Raw genomic sequence first — 20,940 nt, 5'->3', positions numbered from 1 at the left:
CCTATATTCCTTCTAACAAATTGCATGACTGTGCACTTCCGTACACTAAATTTCATCTGCAGCTTCCTTGCCCATTCTCCCAGTCTGCCTAAGTCTTTCTGCAGACACCTTGCTTCCTCAACACTATGTACCCCTCCACCTATCTTCTGATCATCTGCAAACTTGGCCACAAAGCCAACAATTCCTTCATTCAAATCATTGAGATATAATTTGAAAAGAAGTGGTCCCAACACCAACCCCTGCGGAACACCACTAGTCCCTTGCAGCCAACCACAATAGGCCCCCTTTATTCCCGTTCTTTGCCTCATGCCAGTCAGCCAGTCTGTCCATGCTAGTATCTTTTCTGTAATGTTATGTGCTCTTCTCTTGTCAAGCAGCCTGAAGTGTGGCACCTTGTCAAAGGCCTTTTGAAAATCCAAGTAAACAACTTCCACTGACTCTCCTTTGTCTATCCTTATTTCTTCAAAGTGTTCCAACAGATTTGATAGGCAAGTTTTCCCCTTAAGGAAACCACCCTGACTTTGGCCTATTTTATCATGTACCTCCAATTACCCCAAAACCTCATTCTTAATAATAGACTCCAACATCTTTCCAACCATTGAAGTCAGGCTAACTGGCCTATAACTTCCTTTCTTCTGCCTCCCTCCATTCTTAGAGAGTGGAGTGACATTTACAATTTTCCAGTCCTCTGGAACCATTCTAGAATCTAGTGATTCTTGAAAGATCATTATTAATGCCTCCACAATCTCTTCAGTTACCTCTTTCAGAACCCTGGGGTGCAGTACTTCGGGTCCAGGTGACCTATCTACCTTCAGACTTTTCAGCTCCCCAAGCACCTTCTCCTTAGTACTAGCAATGACACTCACTTCTGCCCCCAGGTGCTCTCAGATTTCTGGTATTCTGCTAGTGTCTTCCACAGTGAAGACTGAAGCAAAATATTTATTAAATTTGCCATTTCTTTGTCCCCCATTACAACCTATTCAGGGTCATTTTCCAGCAGTCCAATATCCACTCATGTCTCTCTTTTACTCTTTATATATATATGAAAAAATTTTGTATCCTCTTTTATATTGTTGGCTAGCTTACCTTCATATTTCATATTTTTTCTCATTAGGGTATTTTCAGTTGCCTTCTGCTGGTTTTTAAAAACTTCCCCATCCTCTAACTTCCCACTAATGTTTGTTTTTATTATATTATATGCCGACTCTTTTGATTTTATGCTTTCTTTGACATCCCTTATCCCATACTCCCTTTATACCACTTTATCTTTGGAGTACATCTTTCCTGTTCCTTCTGAATTGCTCCCAGAAATGCAGCCACTGTGGTTCTACTTTCATCCCTGCTAGTGTCCTTCCAATCAACAATTGGAACAATCAACAATGGCAAATTTTAGCTTCTCCTTTTCAAAGAAGAATCTAAAATCAATAGTCAGTGGATTGTCTTACATTCAAAGACTCTAGGCAGCCTGGGTAAGTATAGCACCACCATGAAGATTGTGCTCAAACCAGACAATCTAGGAGTTTCCAAACTGGAAACTGCAGGTGAACCAGGTGATCCACTCCTTACTGAAGTCCAGGATGCATTGTGTTCAAATGAGGTAACCCTGACCTTTCCAAGGAATTTGAGATACAATCTACGTAAAGATATCGGGGTTTCCAAGAGACAATAGCAATTCAATGCATCTGAAGCAACAGTCACTACTGCAGCTTGATGAAGCATCTGGCCTGGATGGTGTCCCTGACTGTGACCTGTGCCAGCTGCTCAGTGCAGGATCAGGGGTATTTGCAGACATAACAGTATGTCAGAGTACCGAATGGAGATGGAGGGCTTAGTAATATGGTATCATGACAGCAATCTTTCCTTCAATGTCAGCAAAACAAAAGAGCTTGTCAGTTGTGCTAAGGTCAAGAGGGTGGAGAGCTTCACGTTCCTCGGAAGAAACATTACCAATAGCCAGTCCTGATCCAACCACGTAGATGCCACAGCCAAGAAAGCTCATTAGTGCCTCCGGAGGCTAAAGAAATTCAGCATGTCCCCTTTGACCCTCACCAATTTTTATTGATGCACCATGGAAGGCATTTTCTATCCCGGTACATCACAGCAACTGCTCTGCCCATGATTGCAAGAAACAGAAATCTGAGATTCCTTTTGATTATATATAGGATGTAGAGTGTACAGTATATTTTTATGCAAAAAGTTTGGCATGGCAAAATTAATTATTTACTTGGCATCAGCACAAGCTCAGCGTAGGCTATTTTTAATTTTAGAACAAAACAGATGAAGGTGTCCAGTTCTGCACCAATGAAAAGTAAATGGTAACATGAACAAAGCAGTAACAGTATATTTTAAAAAGTATGTCATTTTTTCATTACAATAAACTTATAAATAAAACAACATTACTTTTCGTGTGCACTTAGATACGCCATCAAGTAAGTTTGGTGTCTTCATGATTGTGTGATTGGGGCAGCTTTTGCAGGCTGCTGTTCTGTTCACAATGCTCTTTTTGCTGCAGTCTATTTAAATCCTTTTTAATTATGACAAACTCTCCGAGCTCTCACTTAGAGTCCAATATTGAATTATCTTCGGAATATTATCCTTTGCTTGTCAATGAAAAAATTATGGTCACTAGATAGGACATTTTTGTAAAACAGTGGCCCCATTATTTTTAGGTTCTGGCAATGTTCTTGTAAATCAGCTCCAATCATCCTATCATGTCTCTTAAGACTGAAGTTTATTTATCCCATGTGCATGGAAACGTACAGTAAAATGCATTGTTTGTGTTAATAACTGACACACTCGAGGGTGTGCTGGGTGTAGCCCATAGGCGTCGCTACACATTCCAGCACCAACATAGCATGGCTACAACACTCAGCAGACCAACACAGAGCACAACAAGCGACAAAACAACTAGAGCAAAACAAACCCTGTTCAGCCCTCCTACCCACACACATATACTCAGACTTGGACACACAGACATTGGGCCTTCAACTACCCTAGCAGACTTGCAGAGATTCGCAGACCTGGGGCATCGGTCAAAAGGCCTTGACTTCCAGACTTCCAGTTTAACCCTTGGGATTCCATCCTTGGCATCAACCATATAACCATATAACAATTACAGCACGGAAACAGGCCATGTTGGCCCTTCTAGTCCGTGCCGAACTCCTACTCTCACCTAATCCCACCGACCTGCACTCGGTCCATAACCCTCCATTCCCTTCCTGTCCATATATCTATCCAATTTAACTTTAAATGACAACATCAAACCTGCCTCAACCACTTCTGCTGGAAGCTCGTTCCACACAGCCACAACTCTGAGTAAAGAAGTTCCCCCTCATGTTACCCCTAAACTTTTGCCCTTTAACTGTCAACTCATGTTTTCTTGTTTGAATCTCCCCCACTCTCAATGGAAAAAGCCTATCCACGTCAACTCTATCAATCCCCCTCATAATTTTAAACACCTCTACCAAGTCCCCTCTCAACCTTCTATGATCCAAAGAATAAAGACCTAACTTGTTCAACCTTTCTCTGTAACTTAGGAGATGAAACCCAGGCAACATTTTAGTAAACCTCCTCTGTACTCTTTCAATTTTATTGACATCTTTCCTATAATTCGGTGACCAGAACTGTACACAGTACTCCAAATTTGGCCTTACCAATGCCTTATACAATTTCAACATTACATCCCAACTCCTATACTCAATGCTCTGATTTATAAAGGCCAGCATACCAAAAGCTTTCTTCACCACCCTATCCATATGAGAGTCCACCTTCGGGGAACTATGCACCATTATTCCTAGATCCCTCTGTTCCACTGCATTCTTCAATGCCCTACCATTTACCATGTATGTCCTATTTTGATTGGTCCTACCAAAATGTAGCACCTCACATTTTTCAGCATTAAACTTCATCTGCCATCTTTCAGCCCACTCTTCTAACTGGCCTAAATCTCTCTGCAAGCTTTGAAAACCTACTTCGTTATCCACAACGCCACCTATCTTAGTATCATCTGCATACTTACTAATCCCATCATCCAGATCATTAATATATATGACAAACAACATTGGACCCAGCACAGATCCCTGAGGCACACCGCTACACATCGTTCTCCAATCTGATACACAGTTATCCACCACTACTCTCTGGCATCTCCCATCCAGCCACTGCTGAATCCATTTTACTACTTCGCTATTAATGCCTAACGATTGAACCTTCTTAACTAACCCTCCATGTGGAACCTTGTCAAAGACCTTACTGAAGTCCATATAGACAACATCCACCGCTTTACCCTCGTCAACTTTCCTAGTAACCTGTTCAAAAAATTCAATAAGATTTGTCAAACATGACCTTCCACACACAAATCCATGTTGACTGTTCCTAATCAGACCCTGTCTATCCAGATAATTATATATACCATCTCTAAGAATACTTTCCATCAATTTACCCACCACTGACGTCAAACTCACAGGCCGATAATTGCTAGGTTTACTCTTAGAACCCTTTTTAAACAATGGAACCACATGAGCAATATGCCAATCCTCCGGCACCATCCCCGTTTCTAATGACATTTGAAATATTTCTGCCAGAGCCCCTGTTATTTCCACACTAACTTCCCTCAGGGTCCTAGGGAATATCTTGTCCAGACCCGGAGACTTATCCACTTTTATATTCCTTAAAAGCGCCATTACTTCCTCTTCTTTAATTGTCATACTTTCCATAACTACCCTTCTTGTTTCCTTTACCTTACACAATTCAATATCCTTCTCCTTAGTGAATACCAAAGAAAAGAAATTGTTTAAAATCTCCCCCATCTCTTTTGGCTCCGCACATAGCCGTCCACTCTGATTCTCTGAGGGACCAATTTTATCCCTCACTATCCTTTTGCTATTTACAAACGGTTTGTATATAACTGTAGAAACCCTTTGGATTTATTTTCACCTTACTTGCTAAAGCTGCCTCGTATCTTCTTTTAGCTTTTCTAATTTCTTCAGATTCTTTTTACATTCTTTATATTCCTCAAGCATCTCATTAACTCCAAGCTGCCTATATTTATTGTAAATCCCTCTCTTTTTCTGAACCAAGTTTCATATATCTCTTGAAAACCATGGCTCTCTCAAACTTTTAACCTTTCCTTGCAACCTAACAGGAACATAAAGATCCTGTACCCTCAAAATTTTACCGTTAAATGACCTCCATTTCTCTATTACATCCTTCCCATAAAACAAATTGTCCCAATCCACTCCTTCTAAATCCTTCTGCGTCTCCTCAAAGTTAGCCTTTCTCCAATCAAAAATCTCAACCCTGGGTCCAGTCTTATCCTTCTCCATAATAATATTAAAACTAATGGTATTGTGATCACTGGACCCGAAGCGCTCCCCAACACATACCTCCATCACCTGCCCTATCTCATTCCCTAACAGGAGAGCCAACACTGCTCCTTCTCTAGTTGGTACCTCTCTGTATTGCTGCAAAAAACTATCTTCCACACATTTGACAAACTCCAAACCATCCAGCCCTTTTACAGAATGGGCTTCCCAGTCTATGTGTGGAAAATTAAAATCTCCCACAATCACAACCCCAGGACTCATCAATCACTGAATACTAGGCTGTGAATTCCGGACTCTCCAATGATGGGACCCAAATCAGGAAGCCCTGAACTCTGGTCTAACAGATTCACAAACCCAAAGGACCATCAGACATCATTCGTCCTGCTCACGTGGACCTCCGACTCCAAAACCCACCAATAACTTGCTGACTCTGGGGGTGGGGGGAGCCACAAGCTTTCATCCATGCTGAGCTACCAGTCTGACATCTGGCTGGACATTCAATTCCACCCCACCCCTAGCTGGAGCTTATTTTGCCTGTTGTCCTTAAAAACTACCACCACCCTCCCCTCCTCACTGCATGCCAGCCCCCTTTATCCTCTGTCTCACTACTTATACTGACCATCTCCCTTCTGCACTCCCAGATGCAATGTTTTGACCCAAAGCACCAACAATTCCTCCTACTTTACAGATGTTGCTTGACCTGCCAAATTCCTCAGATTGTTTCTCTGCCTTGCATAACATTGTATCAATTATTACAGGGTTTGTCCTTGCATTACCTAACATTTCAGGTTAAATTCCATTTGCTACTTTGCTGCATATTTTTTGCTATCTTCCTGTTGACTTTCTCCCTTGCTATATCGCATGAGCAATGTTTTTGTATTACCTACAAACTTATTAATTATGCACGTCTACACTTGTCTAGCATCAATATCTCTTACGAAAGAAGTGGAGACATTGACCAATGGACTCTTTGCTGCCACTGATCCACCTTGTTCCTTTCCCAGTGACTGCAAGGAGTTTAACATTCTGTGCCATATTTCCTGTGGCAAATTATAAGAAACAGAAGCTGGAGTAACCCAACCCTTCATGTCCCCTCCATTGGAAAAGGTCTTTACTGATTTCTTCTCTTTGTATTACTTTTCTAAATGGATCCCATATTCCTTCATCCCCTTAATGTACAATAGTGTATTCCTGTCTTGAATATGCTTGGAAAATGAACCCCATATACAGTACTGTGAAAAATTCTTAGACACCTGAGAATTTTAAAAAATGTGGTTTTAGATGGTTCGGCCTTCATGGAGCCCTGATCTCAACAACATCGAGGCTGAGATTACCTGGAGAGATAGAAGCATGTGAGACAGCAAAAGTCTGACGAAGAACTGTGGCAACTTCTCCAAGGTGCTTGGAACAACTTACCAGCTGATTTTCTGATAAAACTGTATGACAATGTACCTAAGAGAATTGATGCAGTTTTAAAGGGGCAAAGGGTGGTCACATCAATTATTGATTTGATTTAGTTTTTTATAGTACAATTTCTGACATTTAGAAACTTTTTACTTCATTATTTTTGAAAGTATCATCACTTTACAGGATTCTTCTTTATATGTGCCTAAGACTTTTGCACAGTGTTGTACCTTCTGGCTGAAGAAAGATTTTATCTTCTCCATCATTAACAGCAGATGTCTAATTTTGACTCTGGTTCTGGAACCTTATCCGGGGGAAACAGCATACTGTATCTTGGAAAGCCTTTTAAGAATTTTATATGTTTCACTGTGATCACCTCTTTTAAACCTTAGAGAGCTACAGACCCGGTCTACTTAATCTCTCGTCAAATGGAAAGTTTACCATTCAAGGAATCAGTCCGGCAAAATCCGTATAAATCACATGAAATTTTTTATCCTCATCTTTCTTGATATCTCTTCAAAGAATTTATTCATGTTAGGAGGTCACAGACTTTCCTTCAAGTCCATGATTATTATGTGAGATTATTTTTAATTCCACTCCTCCAGTAATTTTCCCAGTATGAAGGTTAGAGTGGATAATGGGTTATGCAATTTATCACTGAGTGCCTTTTTAAGTAATGATAGTAGACTTTAGATAATAAGACCATAGGATATAGGAGCAGAATTAAGCCATTTGGCCTGTTGAGTCTGCTCCACCATTTCATCATGGCTGATCCAATTTTCCACTCAGCCCCAGTCTCCTGCCTTCTCCCCACATCCGTTCATGCCCTGACCAATCAAGAATCTATCAACCTCTGCCTTAAATATACTTAAAGACTTGCCTCCACAGTTGCCTGTGGCAAAGAATTCCACAGATTCACCACTCTTTGACGAAAGAAATTCCTCCTCATCTCCATTCTAAAAGGGTGCTCCTCTCTTCTGAGGCTGTGTCCTCTGGTCTTACAGTCTCCCACCATAGGAAACATCCTCTCCACATCCACTCTATCAAGGCCTTTCACCATTCGATTGGTTTCAATGAGGTCACCCCTCATTCTTCTGCATTCTAGTGATTACATGCCCAAAGCCATCAAATGCTCTTCATTCAATTCTGGAATCATTTTTGTAAACCTCCTTTGAACCCTCTCCAGTTTCAGTACATCCTTTCTAAGATAAGGAAGGGACTCAAATCTGCTCACAATACTCCAAGTGAGACCTCATCTGTGCTTTATAAAGTCTCAACATTATATCCGTTTATATTCTAGTCTTCTTGAAATGAGTGCTAACATTGCATTTGCCGCCTTCACCACAGACTCGACCCGCAAATTAACCTCTAGGGAATCGTACACAAAGGCTCCCTGGTCCCTTTGCACCTCAGATTTTTGTATCTTCTCTTCATTTAGAAAATAGTCAACCCTTTCATTTGTTCTACCAAAGTGCATGACCATACACTTCCCAACGCTGTATTCCATCTGCCCTTTGCCCATTCTGCTAATCTGTGTACATCCTTCTGTAGCCTCTCTACTTCCTCAAAGCTACCTGTTCCTTCACCTATCGCCACATCGTCTGCAAACTTTGCAACAAAGCCATCAATTCGATCATCCAAATCATTGACATACAACCCAGAAAGAATTGGTCCCAACACAGACCCCTGAGGAACACCACTAGTCACCGGCAGCCAACCTTAAAGGTTCCCTTTATTCCCACTCTTTGCCACTTGCCAATCAGCCACTGCTTTATCCATACTAGAATCTTTCCTGTAATACAATGGGCTGATCACTTGTTAAGCAGCCTCATATGTTGCACCCTATCAAAGGCCTTCTGAAAATCCAAATTTACAACAACTCATTCTCCTTTGTCTATCCTGCTTGTTATTAAAAGAATTCCAACAGAATTGTAAGGCAAGATTTTCCCTTGAGGAAACCACATTGACTATGGCCTATTTTATAACGTGCCTCCAAGTACCCTGAAACCGCATCCTTAATAATCGACTTCAACATCTTCCCAACCAACCACTGAGGTCAGACTAACTGACCTAGAGTTTCCTTTCTCTTGCCTCTCTCCCTTCTTGAAGAGTGTAGTGACATTTGCAATTTTCCAGTCTTCTGGAACTATTCCAGAATCTCTCAATTCCTGAAAGATCATTACTAATGTCTCCTCGAGCTCTGCAGCTACCGCTTTCAGAACCCTAGGGTGTACACCATTTGGTCCAAGTGACTTATCTACCTTCAGACCTTTTTGTTCCTGAAGAACCTTCTCTCTAGTTATGGTAACTTCACACACTTCATGACCCCAATACCTGAAATTTCCATCATACTACTAGAGTCTTCCACAAAATACTTATTCAGTTCATCTGTCATTTCATTCTCCCACTTTACTACCTCTCCATCATTGTTTTCCAGCAGTCCAATACTCACTCTCACCTCTCTTTTACGCTTTATGTATCTGAAGAAACTTCTGGTATCCTCTTTAATATTATATTGGTTAGCTTACTTTCTTTAGCTTCTGAAGAATCTTTACCTTTTTAATTACTTATTTAGTTGCCTTCTGTTGGTTTGTAAAAATTTCCCAATCCTCTAGCTTCCCACTATTTTTTGCTCTATTATATGCCCTTTCTTTGGTTTTTATGTTGGCTTTGGACTTCTCTTGCCAGCTACTGTTGCATCATCAATCCCTGAGAATAATTCTTCCTTTTTGTGATGTATACAAATTGCCTTCCAAGTTGCTTCCAGGAATTCCAGCCATTGCTGCTCTGCCATCATCCCAGCCAGTGTTCTTTTCTAATCAATTCTGGCCAACTCCTCTCTCATGCATCTCTAATTCTCTTTACTCCACTGTAATACTGATTCATCTGACTTTAGTTTCTCCTAAAAATTTTCTGGTCAATTATGTTTCATTGCACAATACCCAATCCAGAGTAGCTGATCCCCTGGTGGGCTCAACCACAAGCTGTTCTGTAAAACCAGCTCGTAGGCACTCTAGAATTTCCCCCTCCTGGAATCCTGCCCCAACCTGATTTTCTCCATCTACCTGCATATTGAAATCTCCCATGACTTTTGTGATATTGCCCTTTGGCGTACATTTTCTATCTCCCATTGTAATTTGTAGACTACAACCTTACTACTGTTTGGGGATGTGTATACAACTCTCACGATGGTCTTTTTATCCTTGCAGTTCCTTACTTCTAGCCATAATGATTCAACACTTTCTGACCCTACGCCACCTTTCTAATGATATACTTTAATTTTTAAAAAAAGAGCAACGCCACCTCCTCTGCCTTTTTGCCCCTCCTTTTGATACAATGTGTATCTGTGGACAATAAACTCCCAACTGTAGCCTTCTTTCAGCCACGATTCAGTGATGTTTTCAACATCATACCTGGCAATCTGCAACTGTGCTGCTGCTAGTTCATCTACCTTATTCCGTATACTGCGCGCATTCAGATACAACACCTTCAGTTCTGTATTCACTCTTCCTGACCTTTTATGTTACAACTCATCTTGTTGACTGCAGTTTTGCCCCATCAACAACCTCTCCTCACTACACATTGCCTCTGTTTATAAATCAACTACTTCATTTTCAGCATGATTATCTGCCTTGACTATGATAGTTCTTCCATTGAAATATAGGCAGCACAGGATACTAGTCACACCATGCTCAACCTTTTGATTCCTAATTTTGTCTGAGCTCTTACCACCATCTGCCTTCACAGCCTCTCCTCTAACTAACTATTCTGGCTCTCTGGTTCCCATCCCCCTGCAACTCTAGTTTAAACTCCACCGTGCAGCATTAACAAACTTTCCCGCAAGGATATTAGTCTCCCTCCAGTTCGGGAGCAAACTATCCCTTCTGTACAGGTCCCGCCTTCCCTGGAAGAGAGCCCAATGATCCAAAAATCTTATGCTTTCCCTCCTGCAACAAATCCTTAGTCACATTATAAACTGTATAATCTTCCTAATTCTAGCCTCACTAGCATGTGGTATGGGTAACAGTTCTGAGATCACAATCCTGGAGGTCCTGTTCTTTAACTTAGTACCTATCTCCCTATGCAGAACCTTGTCTCTACATATAAAATATATATATATATATATATATATTTATCTCTCTCTCTATCTTTATCTTTAACTGTCTACTCAAGGAATTTGTAGAATAGTAATTAACTAGTTTAAAATTTCCTGGCTTTCTCTTCTAATCTTTTGTATAGAGCTCAGTGAGGTGGAATTTTCAATAAGAAGAATATAAATACAAATATTTCAAAGTGGAATGATGACTATCTTGTCCTTGAAGTTTGTCACACTTTAGTACAATTATTTTCTCTGTGATTTATTTTTCTTGTTGATCTTGCTGAGTCTTTGTCCCTGATTCATTATCAGCCTACTTGACATGCCCAACATCCTATTGTACTCCAGAATCATGATTACCATCTTGAGTATTTCAGCATTTGCGCAGGCTTGGAACATCCTAATACGCCCAAGAGGATGAGCCTTAAACTGAAAATATTCTTCAAACCTCTGCCTGTTGTACACACCTATCTCCAAAACTAAATGAAAGTTGAGACTCGACATTTCTCAGGAGCCATCCTTTGTGAAGGCAGATATCGTGATTCAATTCAGTCTATCTGCCGTACACAAACACAGGCTTCAGTCAATGTAATAAAGAGGGTATTTGTAGACAAAGACTTCAGACCTGGCACAACATTTATGATCAACTGGGCAGCAATGATTCCCTAACCTTATATACTTTTGAAGCCTGCAGCAGACATCTTGAGACACTGCAAAAATACTACCAATGCTCTACCCACAAGATCTTACAAATTTACTGGAAGTATAAGCAAACCAACATTAGTCTTCTCCCTTCTAAGTACAAGGGCCACATTACAGTCAACTGACCATAGCATTCAGATATCCAGAACCACGCTCCAGAAATGAATGCTCTATTCCCAGCTGTACTATAGAAAAGGATTAACAGTGGGGGGAAAAGATTGTCCTGTGAGCACTCAAAGTGGAGAGGGAACATTTGAAATGTGATTGAAAAGCTTGGGTCCCTGCTTGGTGAGCACACTGAGGCCCTATGTAAGCAGCATGAGGAATGGACTATCTCACAAACTACCCACCATCAGCCACCCCCATCTACCTCTGTAAGGTTACCATACGTGTAGTGACCACCGCAGAACCCACAAAGCGCTAGTGGAAGTAAGTCATGTTCAATCCTAAGTGACTGCCTGAGGAGATGATGCACTTCGTTCTGCACTTTTATTATTTTACCTTAGACTACCTCAATGCACTGTTGAAATGAGTTGATCTGTATGAACAGTATACAAGACATGGTTTTCACTGCACCTTGGTGTAATAATAATCCAATTTACCAATTTACAGTATGGAAGCAGGCTCTTTAGCCCATCTCATCCATTGTGACTGGCTCAGTGAGCTATTCTCATCTGCATGCAATTTCTATGAGCCCTTTAAACCTTGCCCATCAGAATTAGCTTTAAAATCATTGGTGTATTTGTTGTTTTGTCGCAGCAGTACAGTGCAACATAAAAAAACTATAAATTACAATAAAAGAATGTGTATATATATATATATATTTTAATGTATTGTTTCTTGTTTAATCCCATCCATGTATATATCTAAATGGCTTCTAAATGTTGCTGATATGCCTGCCTCGATCACTACCCTGGTGTCACAGTCCAAAATACCCACCACCCTTTGCATGAAGCTGCTCCCTGATGTCCCATTTAAATCTCTTGCTTCTGATCTTAAGCCAGTGCCCTCTTGTTTTAGCTGCCTCTCCCTGGCAAAAAGGCTGTATTTTCACATTTTCTATGCCCCTCATGATCTTGCATGCTCTGTCGGGTCACTGCTCAGTGTCCTAAATTCCAGGGAATAAAATCCTATTCTATGTAACCTCCCCTTGTTACATAGGCCCCCAAGTCCAAGCATCATCCTGGTAAATATGTTTTGTGCTCCTTCTAGTTTAATGTGATCGTTCCTATAATGAATAACTCTATATAATATTCTAAGTGAGGCCTCACCAATGTCTTGTATAACTGAATTCACTGTGCACACTGTCATGTTGTGGCTATTTAATGGAACAATGGATAGTAAGTGAAATAAACAAGAATAATGTTTCTGAGTTACTGATTTTCTGATGACAGCAACTCGTAATTGCTCCTGCAGTATTCAATTGAGGTCAATTTATGGATGATCAAATCTGTTAACACTCTCACGTTCAATTTCCAATAAACCTACAGTATCAAATGGATATTTATTTTATTAGAAATTACATCAGCACTTCAGATCATCTTTCTTTTTAATCAGTTGTAATAAATATTTCTTAAATGACTATTGAATTCTAAAGAGATTAGTTTATTGAATCTGAAGTTCTCTGGGAACTTAGTATGCTGTAAACATTTATATATTTAATTTTTATGTGCAGTTTGGGGCAGTGGAAAGTGAAAGGAAATGGTATAGACAATAGCTATTGATTCAATTCCATCTCTTAGAGCCATACAGCATGCAAACAGGCCCTTCGCCACTCATGCATGCAGACTATACAGAGCTAGTCCAATTTATCCATGTGCCATAGCCTCTCTTATCCATATACTTATCTAGATGGCTTTTAAGTGTTGTTAATATGCCTGCCATACTTTAACCCTAACCCTAATGCACAGTGGACACGAGGAAATCTGCAGAAGCTGGAAATTCAAGCAACACACACACGAAATGCTGGTGGATCTCCCCCTTCCCCTCCCACTTTCAATTCTCTTACTATCCCTTCTTTCGGTTAGTCCTGACGAAGGGTCTCAGCCCAAAACATCAACTGTACCTCTTTCTATAGATGCTGCCTGCCCTGCTGCGTTCTACCAGCATTTTGTGTGTGTTGCACAGTGGACACATCAGCAACCCTAAATCTTATTTCTGCACCTCATTCCAAATACAGCCCACCCTTTGTGTGAATAGGTTGCTCTTGATGTCCCTTTTAAACTCCCTCCTCTTAACCCCAAGTCCTCTTTTTTTATCATCCCATCCCTGCAAGAAAGGTTGTGCTTTCACTTGACATTGTTCTATATCAGATCACACCCTCTGATAAGTCATGAGACTAAAGGTTTTTCCAAGGAAAAGTCTGATATTCATGTGTAGGTGAAACATGTGAAGTGACTTTAAATAGGGGACCTAATGTAGTTGATGCAAGATTTTCTTAAGAGTCCAGCAACTTAACAATTTAATCCTAGCATAATCGCAGGACAATTTACAATGAACAATTAACATACTAACTGATAGGTCTTTGGACTGTAGGAGGAAACCCACATGCACGCTGGAAGAACATACAAATTTTCTTACAGACGGTGCTGGAATTGAACTCTGAACTCCAATGCCCTAGGCTGTAGTAGTGCTACCATGACACCCATCATGTGCGCAGGTCCCTCAAAGCCCTGACAGTGTAAAAATTGATGTAGCCCTGGATAAAAATAGATCATATCAATCAACAACACAAGTTCTTAATGATTGCACCAGTTGCTGGCTTCCTCCTTAATGAGCCTCTAAAAGTAAGCCTTTTTTTTGCAGGGGGGTGGGGGTGGTTATTAGGCAAGGATGATTATAGGTATATTTTGTAAGCTTTTGTGGATTATAATGAACTAGAAAGCTGAATATTGTACACAACAATTGGTAAATGATTCTGTGTATCCTTTACTGACATACCTGGCAAAACATGGAGTTTAAAAATTTTTATTTATCTTTTGGAATCTCAGAATCAAAGTCAGGTTTATTATCACTGGCATGTGACGTGAAATTTGTTAACTTAGCAGCAGCAGTTCAATGCAATACATAATATAGAAGAGAAAAAGAAAAAATAAATAATAGTAATAATAATAAGTAAATCAATTACAGTATATGTATATTGAATAGATTTAAACACTTGCAAAATCAGAAATATTGTATATTTTAAAAAGTGAGGTAGTGTCTACCCTGGGTTTATTTCCCCGTTGCATGCAAACATGTACTGGAATGTTAATTGGATACTGTAAATTATCCCTTTGTGTAGGGAAGAATCAAATGGGAGTTGATGGGCCTGTGAGAGAGCTGCAGAACAACACAGGTACAAGGAAAGAGACTGATGGGATTGCTCCCCTGGGAGGAAGTATGGGCCTGAGGACAAAATGTCCTCCTTAAGTGTTGTGATAAGGAAATTAAAAAAAAACAAAAACAAACAGGAAGAGTGTTCTGAAGCAGGGACTGGAGATGACAAAAATATGGACAAGGGGATTTAAAAATATGAAAATTTAAAAGCATATTATTTGAAGTTATTAAGGTAAAGCTATTTCCATTGGACCACCTACTATTACAAGCAAGTTGGTTTCCTTGAGATCTTCGTAAAATAATGGGCTGGATTCTACTGGACCAAGTTGGTGCTTCATCTTTGTCCCACGTGTGATCCTTTTGAACCTGCCATAGCCATAGCAGAGCATCAGATTGTACACACTGGCATCCGGCTGTTCACGCATTTCTGATTTTCAAACTGCACAAGACTACAGTCGACGCTGCAGCTTTCTTTCTTTTTAAATCTTCTTATTAGTTTTCAAGTTCGTAAACGTAATAACAATAGTGATATAAAGAGATTGGAATTGCATTATTGGTAATAAACATATACAAGAGAAACTACAAATTGTACAAGTGTAATAAATTTCCAAACTCCTGATATAATTAATCATGGAGAAAAAAAAATCACAAAGAACCTCCCCCCCCCCAAAAAAAAAACAGAACAAAACAGGGCTGAACCAATATATTAGATCAAATACATTCATTAATGTAATCAACTCCACTCCTCTATTCATATATTCTAAGTTTCGGAGTTGCAGCTTTATCTGGCCTGCTCATGGTTAACAGTGCAATTAAAACCCACCAGGAATCTGCATTTCATTGTATAATTAGACACACATTAATCATAGATTATTTTAAAGAATCTCTTAACTTCCCTAATAAAAATATAGTTTTGCCATTCTTCTGTTGTTGCCGGAGAACATTGCAGCAGGAATCACCTTTTTTCTACATCATTCTTTTCACATTGACTCAATTTTTGGGCATCTTACCTGGTCTTTGGCCTTTTGTAGTGATGTGGTTTTGAGCTTAGTGACGACAGAAAGCACTGATTTAACAAGTCTACTGTTGTCCAGAATTCAACCATGTAGAGGATATCTTGGCCCACTTTGTTTGTGATGGTCCTGAGCTACAAAACAATTGATCTGCTGGCCCGAGACCACAGATATATCTCTCTCTGGTTGTTTTCTGGAGGGAACAGGGAACCAATATTGGTGGTAGGAAGCTGGTAACAATGGAAATGGGCAGAGGACCATCAGTGTGGATGGTGGAGCAGGGTACAGACCCTAGAAGGAGTGATGGGGCAGAGGGCCAGCATTAGGCTGACAAGAGCAGAAGCTTGGCAGTGTGTTGGATGGAGCCTCTTGATGGTGTGGTTAGGGCAGTGGTGTTATACTGACAAGATGAAATTGTTATGCAGTATGAATTCCAGCGGAGAGTGATAGGATGTGGCATGGGTACTAGGGTAGGTGGGGAAGGGCAAAGTAAACTGATGGGGCTGGGTGGTGGCAGTGAGGCTGCTGGGTTTCCCTGTGCTGTGACTGTGAGAGAGGAGAGACACTGAAGCTGCTGATATTGACGTCTTCATTCAGCACAACAAGCAGGCATCATTCTGGAGACACTGTCAGTAGAGGCTCACAAACTCAAAGGTACATCACATTTTTATACACTTAAGATCAAAGTTAACAGTCAGTGATTCAACACAATTTCAATAGCTACAATGACATTGTTCACTTCAGGCCTTTGGGTTGACTAATAGATACATATTGGAAGCACTTTGTAACTGTAAGACACCTCTGAATGTCTGAATGCCTTTGGAAGAAACTAAGTAACACAAATATTCTAAAGCCTTTTGACAACCAAGAGCATGACACCCAAAATTAATGTCATCTCAGAGTACACAAATATGGTAAATACCTAAAAACTATTGATTGCCTATACCTGTGACCATGTTTGGTATGTTAAGTGACAACATCCGTCTGGTCTGCCAGCTTGCACTCAAGTCACAATGGTGCAAATAACAACCATATTGCCTTGTTCTATGCAAGCCAATTAACACAGCCCCATTGTCTTAACATTTGGCTTATGCATATACAATCTTTCAATCTGTGGAACAGCCTGTGCTTTGAACTTCAATTTCCTGTTTGCAATCACCAAAAATCTGAAGGTTAATTGCAAACTTCCTGAGCTTACCTACATTTTTAATAAAAACTGAAGCCTGGTTCTTGTTTGAATTACTATCTGCTATATTCACATAACTCCAGAATATTCCCTGACAACCTGCACAAGGTTACAGGGTAAATGGTGTGGTGGAGGCTAAGTCTGTGTGTATATTTAAGGTGGAGGTTGATCGTTTCCTGATCGGTCAGGGCATCAAATGATATGGGGTTGAGTGGGATCTGGGATTAGCCATGATGGAACAGGCTCGATGGGCTGAAAGGCCCAATTCTGCTCCTATGTCTTATAGTCTTATGTAAATATTTTCTGCAGATTCCAGTTAACTTAACAGACTGAATTTTGTATTTCCATGCATACTTTAGCATTATTGGCAAAATTTACCTTTTGATTCAGAATGAAATTTCTTAAACTTTGGAAGCAGTCCTTAGGAATTGAAATCCTGTAAATATTAAAAAGGGTTGATGTATAGGTTACTCTGCAGATAATTCACTACACACTGACTAAAAATACTTTCTTCTTGTGGTAACCTGATGTTCAACTCAAATGTAAAAGTGCACCAAACCTCTGATCGTGGGTCAAGGAATGAAGACATTGAGGCCACTAGTCTTCTCTCCAGCTGTTCACCTTTGCCATAATAATCTCCAGTGAGATGTTGAAGGAGCAGGGCTGTGCCCATCCTGCATCTCCTTACAGCCATTCCTCCTAGCAGTGGTACCAGGTGAGAATCTTACCTAACTTTACCTAAGTAGGAAAATGCAGTAGAACAGGTTGGTTCATGAATTCCTTCTTGAGGCCTTCAAACCCCAAAAGATCACAAATCATAAACCTGTGAAAGTCTGCAGGTGCTGGAAATCCAAAGCAACACACACAAAATTCTGGAAGAACTCAGCAGGACAGCAGCATCTACGGAAAAGAAGGTACAGTCGGTGTTTCGGGCCGAGATACAAAGTAGGTGATGGGTGAAGCCAGGTGGGTTGGAAAGGTCAAGGGCAAAGAAGGAAGAAGCTGATAAGAGAGCTAAGTGGACTCTGGGAGATTATAAGTTGATGTTTTTGGGCTGAAACCCTTCTTCAGGGCTGATAAGGAAAGGGGAAGATGGCAGAATAAAAAATGGTGGGTGGAAGGGAAGAGGCCAGCTGGAAGATGTTAGGTGAAGCCAGATGGTTGGAAAGCGTAGATCGTGCCATGTTTACTCATAAAGAATTGCACATATAATAAATTTGATAATAAATATGCTTTGAACATACAAATCATCCCCCACAGGCATTGAAACAACTAGTATAGCTCCCTTTCACAGCACTATTTTAGCAGATGTTCTCAAGTGTAATTACGTATCTTGGCCCTTGTAGTTAACCAAATTTAATGTACCGTTGACTGCAATGATCTTAAATTGAATTTTCAAACAAATCTATAATCATTGCAAGACAAACTATCAAAGTCATGGAATTAATTTTTTAAAGTTGATTGTAAACTGAAGATGCCTAACAAATTAAGCAGGCAATATTAAAATGACACTTAAATATTAGGGTATATCAGGGTTAACTATTTAGGATAGGATAAGTGAAAGTTCAAATATGCTCTACTCCCCTAATGTTAACCTTGGCTAGGACAATGATAAGACTATTATTTGACCTCATTAACTCTGATTAAAGAGGACATTGTTCTAGGTTTCACCCGTGATTACCATCTTCTAATGCTGCCTGCAGAAAATGAGTACTGTATGTATTTTGAGTGTGGTTCTGTTTGAAATATGCTCCCTAGGGTTGAATGGCTAGTCATTGATTTTTAAGCTTATATGAAAAGGTAATAAATGATTGATATATAAGTATTTGACTGGATGATGTTAAACCTTTTGACATTTTCAGAAAATATGAATGGCATGAGACATCGTGAATAGAAATATCATCTGCATTCAAGAAAATGGAGACTGGATCCAAGATTCCCAAAGCTCACCCACAGTGGCATTTTCTTTGTGCTATTTTTGTGTTGTAAGTTAATTGAGAAAGATTGATTTGCATTGATAATTTACTAGTATTATCATTTGGACAATTGGAAATATAAAGTAAAGGATTTTTCTTTTCTCTAATGCTGCTCTGTTGCTTTTCTTGGGGAGGGAGGAAATGAGAATTAAGATAACGTTAGAATGTTTGGGAGATGTAAAAAGTCTACAGAAGTATTTAAGGCCAAAAATGAATTAAATTTTCTTTGGATAACAAGATGATCCTTTTGAAAACAATATTACTTTCTCTTTGTTTACAAAGGTGTGTATTAATAACCACTGTGAATACAATGATTAAAGCTCAAGTATCTGTTGATAACACTTAATTAAAATTGATAATTTCAACCCGAAATGTCAGTTTCTTTGCTTCCATGGATGCTGTATGACCCGCTGAGTTCAAGCACCTGTAGTCTCTTGTACCTCCATACATAATTAAAATTAAGCTAATTAAATGAGCAATCCTAGACAGAAAGGAAAAGGTGTATAAAATTCAGATATACAAGGAAAAATATTGAAAATAGAACATAGAACAGTACAGTATAGAACGAGCCCTGTGGTCCACAATGTTGTGCTGACCTTATAAACTGTTCGACAATCAATATAATCTTTCCCTCCCACATAGACCATAGCCTTCCATTGTTCTTTCATCCATGTACCTATCCAAGAGCATCTTAAATAACCCTAATGCATCTGCCTCTGCCACTATATTCAGGCCACTTATGACTGACATGCCATCTAAACTTTCCTTCAGTCACCTTAAAAGGATGAAATCACCCAGTCCTGAAGGTAGGTCTTGGTCTGAAACGTTAACTCTACTCTTTTCCATAGATGCTGCCTGGCCTGCTGAGTTCCTTCAGCATTTTCTGTGTGTTGCTTTGGATTTTCAGCATCTGCAGACTTTTTCTTGTTTGACCATAAAAGGATCTCCACTGCTATTAGCCATGGCCACTCTGGGAAAAGGTTGCTGGCTGACTACTCTACTTATGCCTCTTATAATCTTATTTAAAGAAAAATATTAGCTTTATTTGTCACAGGTATCAAATTGGCAAGGATTGTGCTGGGGTGCCAACATAACATATCGCTGTCTTTGGAATGTGGGAGGAAACCAGAGCACCCGGAAGAATACCAGGTGGTCTTTGGGAGAATATACAGACTCCTTGCAGAAATCAAATTCTGATTGGAGATCACAGGCGTTATAGAGTGACTGCACTAACTGCTACGCTATCATGCACCCCTGTCCCATCGCATCTCATCCTTCTTTGCTCCAAAGAGAAAAGCATTAGCTCCCACAATCTTTCTTCATAAAACATGGTCTCTAATTCAGGTAGATCTCTTCAGCCTCTAATGCTTCCACATTCTTCCTATAGTGAGGTGACCAGAACTGAACACAACACTCCAAGCATAGTCTAACCAGTTTTAAAGACTTGCAACATTACCTCATGACTTTTGAACTCAGCCCCCCGACTAATGAAGGCCAACAATACCAAATGCCTTCTTAACCATGCTATCAACTTGAGCACACTGCTAATAACTCTGTCATTAATCTTGTACTCTGCCTTCAAGTTGAATACAAGTTCTGCCAAGTTGGCCCTTCTTTGAAGTCATTCCTTACATTGTTCAAGTATTTTTGAAGTCCCCTAAATATTAATCGTACTTGGTCAGGTTTTACTGTTCAACTGTTTAATGATATTTCAGGAAGTGCTCTTCAAACTTGTATTAATCATTGTTCCAAGGAAGGGTGCAGACCTGAAGCTGGTTTTCTTTCTGCATTGATGACAACTGTCATGCTGTGCTTCCAATTTTTAACTTCTTCCCTATCCAGAAGCGTATCTTCTACCATCTTAGCAGTTTTTTATAAAAAAAAGTGAATGATTGTAAAGCAATGTTCTGTGCTGAGACAT

At 39.9% G+C, this 20,940-nt stretch overlaps 1 protein-coding gene across 1 annotated transcript in view; it reads left to right on the top strand.

Annotated features, from left to right (window-relative positions):
* Positions 1 to 19,399, top strand: part of asb3 (ankyrin repeat and SOCS box containing 3) — a 93,399-nt gene extending 74,000 nt beyond the window's left edge. Inside the window, exon 11 of the mRNA XM_063055866.1 lies at positions 18,906 to 19,399. The gene's annotated coding sequence lies outside the window, so the exon portion shown is untranslated. The remainder of the gene's footprint in view (positions 1 to 18,905) is intronic.
* The last annotated feature ends 1,541 nt before the right edge of the window (positions 19,400 to 20,940 follow it).

Source organism: Mobula hypostoma, chromosome 8 (assembly GCF_963921235.1).
Source record: "Mobula hypostoma chromosome 8, sMobHyp1.1, whole genome shotgun sequence".
Lineage (NCBI taxonomy): Eukaryota > Metazoa > Chordata > Chondrichthyes > Myliobatiformes > Myliobatidae > Mobula > Mobula hypostoma.
The sequence above is the reverse complement of the archived record's forward strand: the minus strand, read 5'-3'. Positions and strand labels throughout refer to the sequence as shown.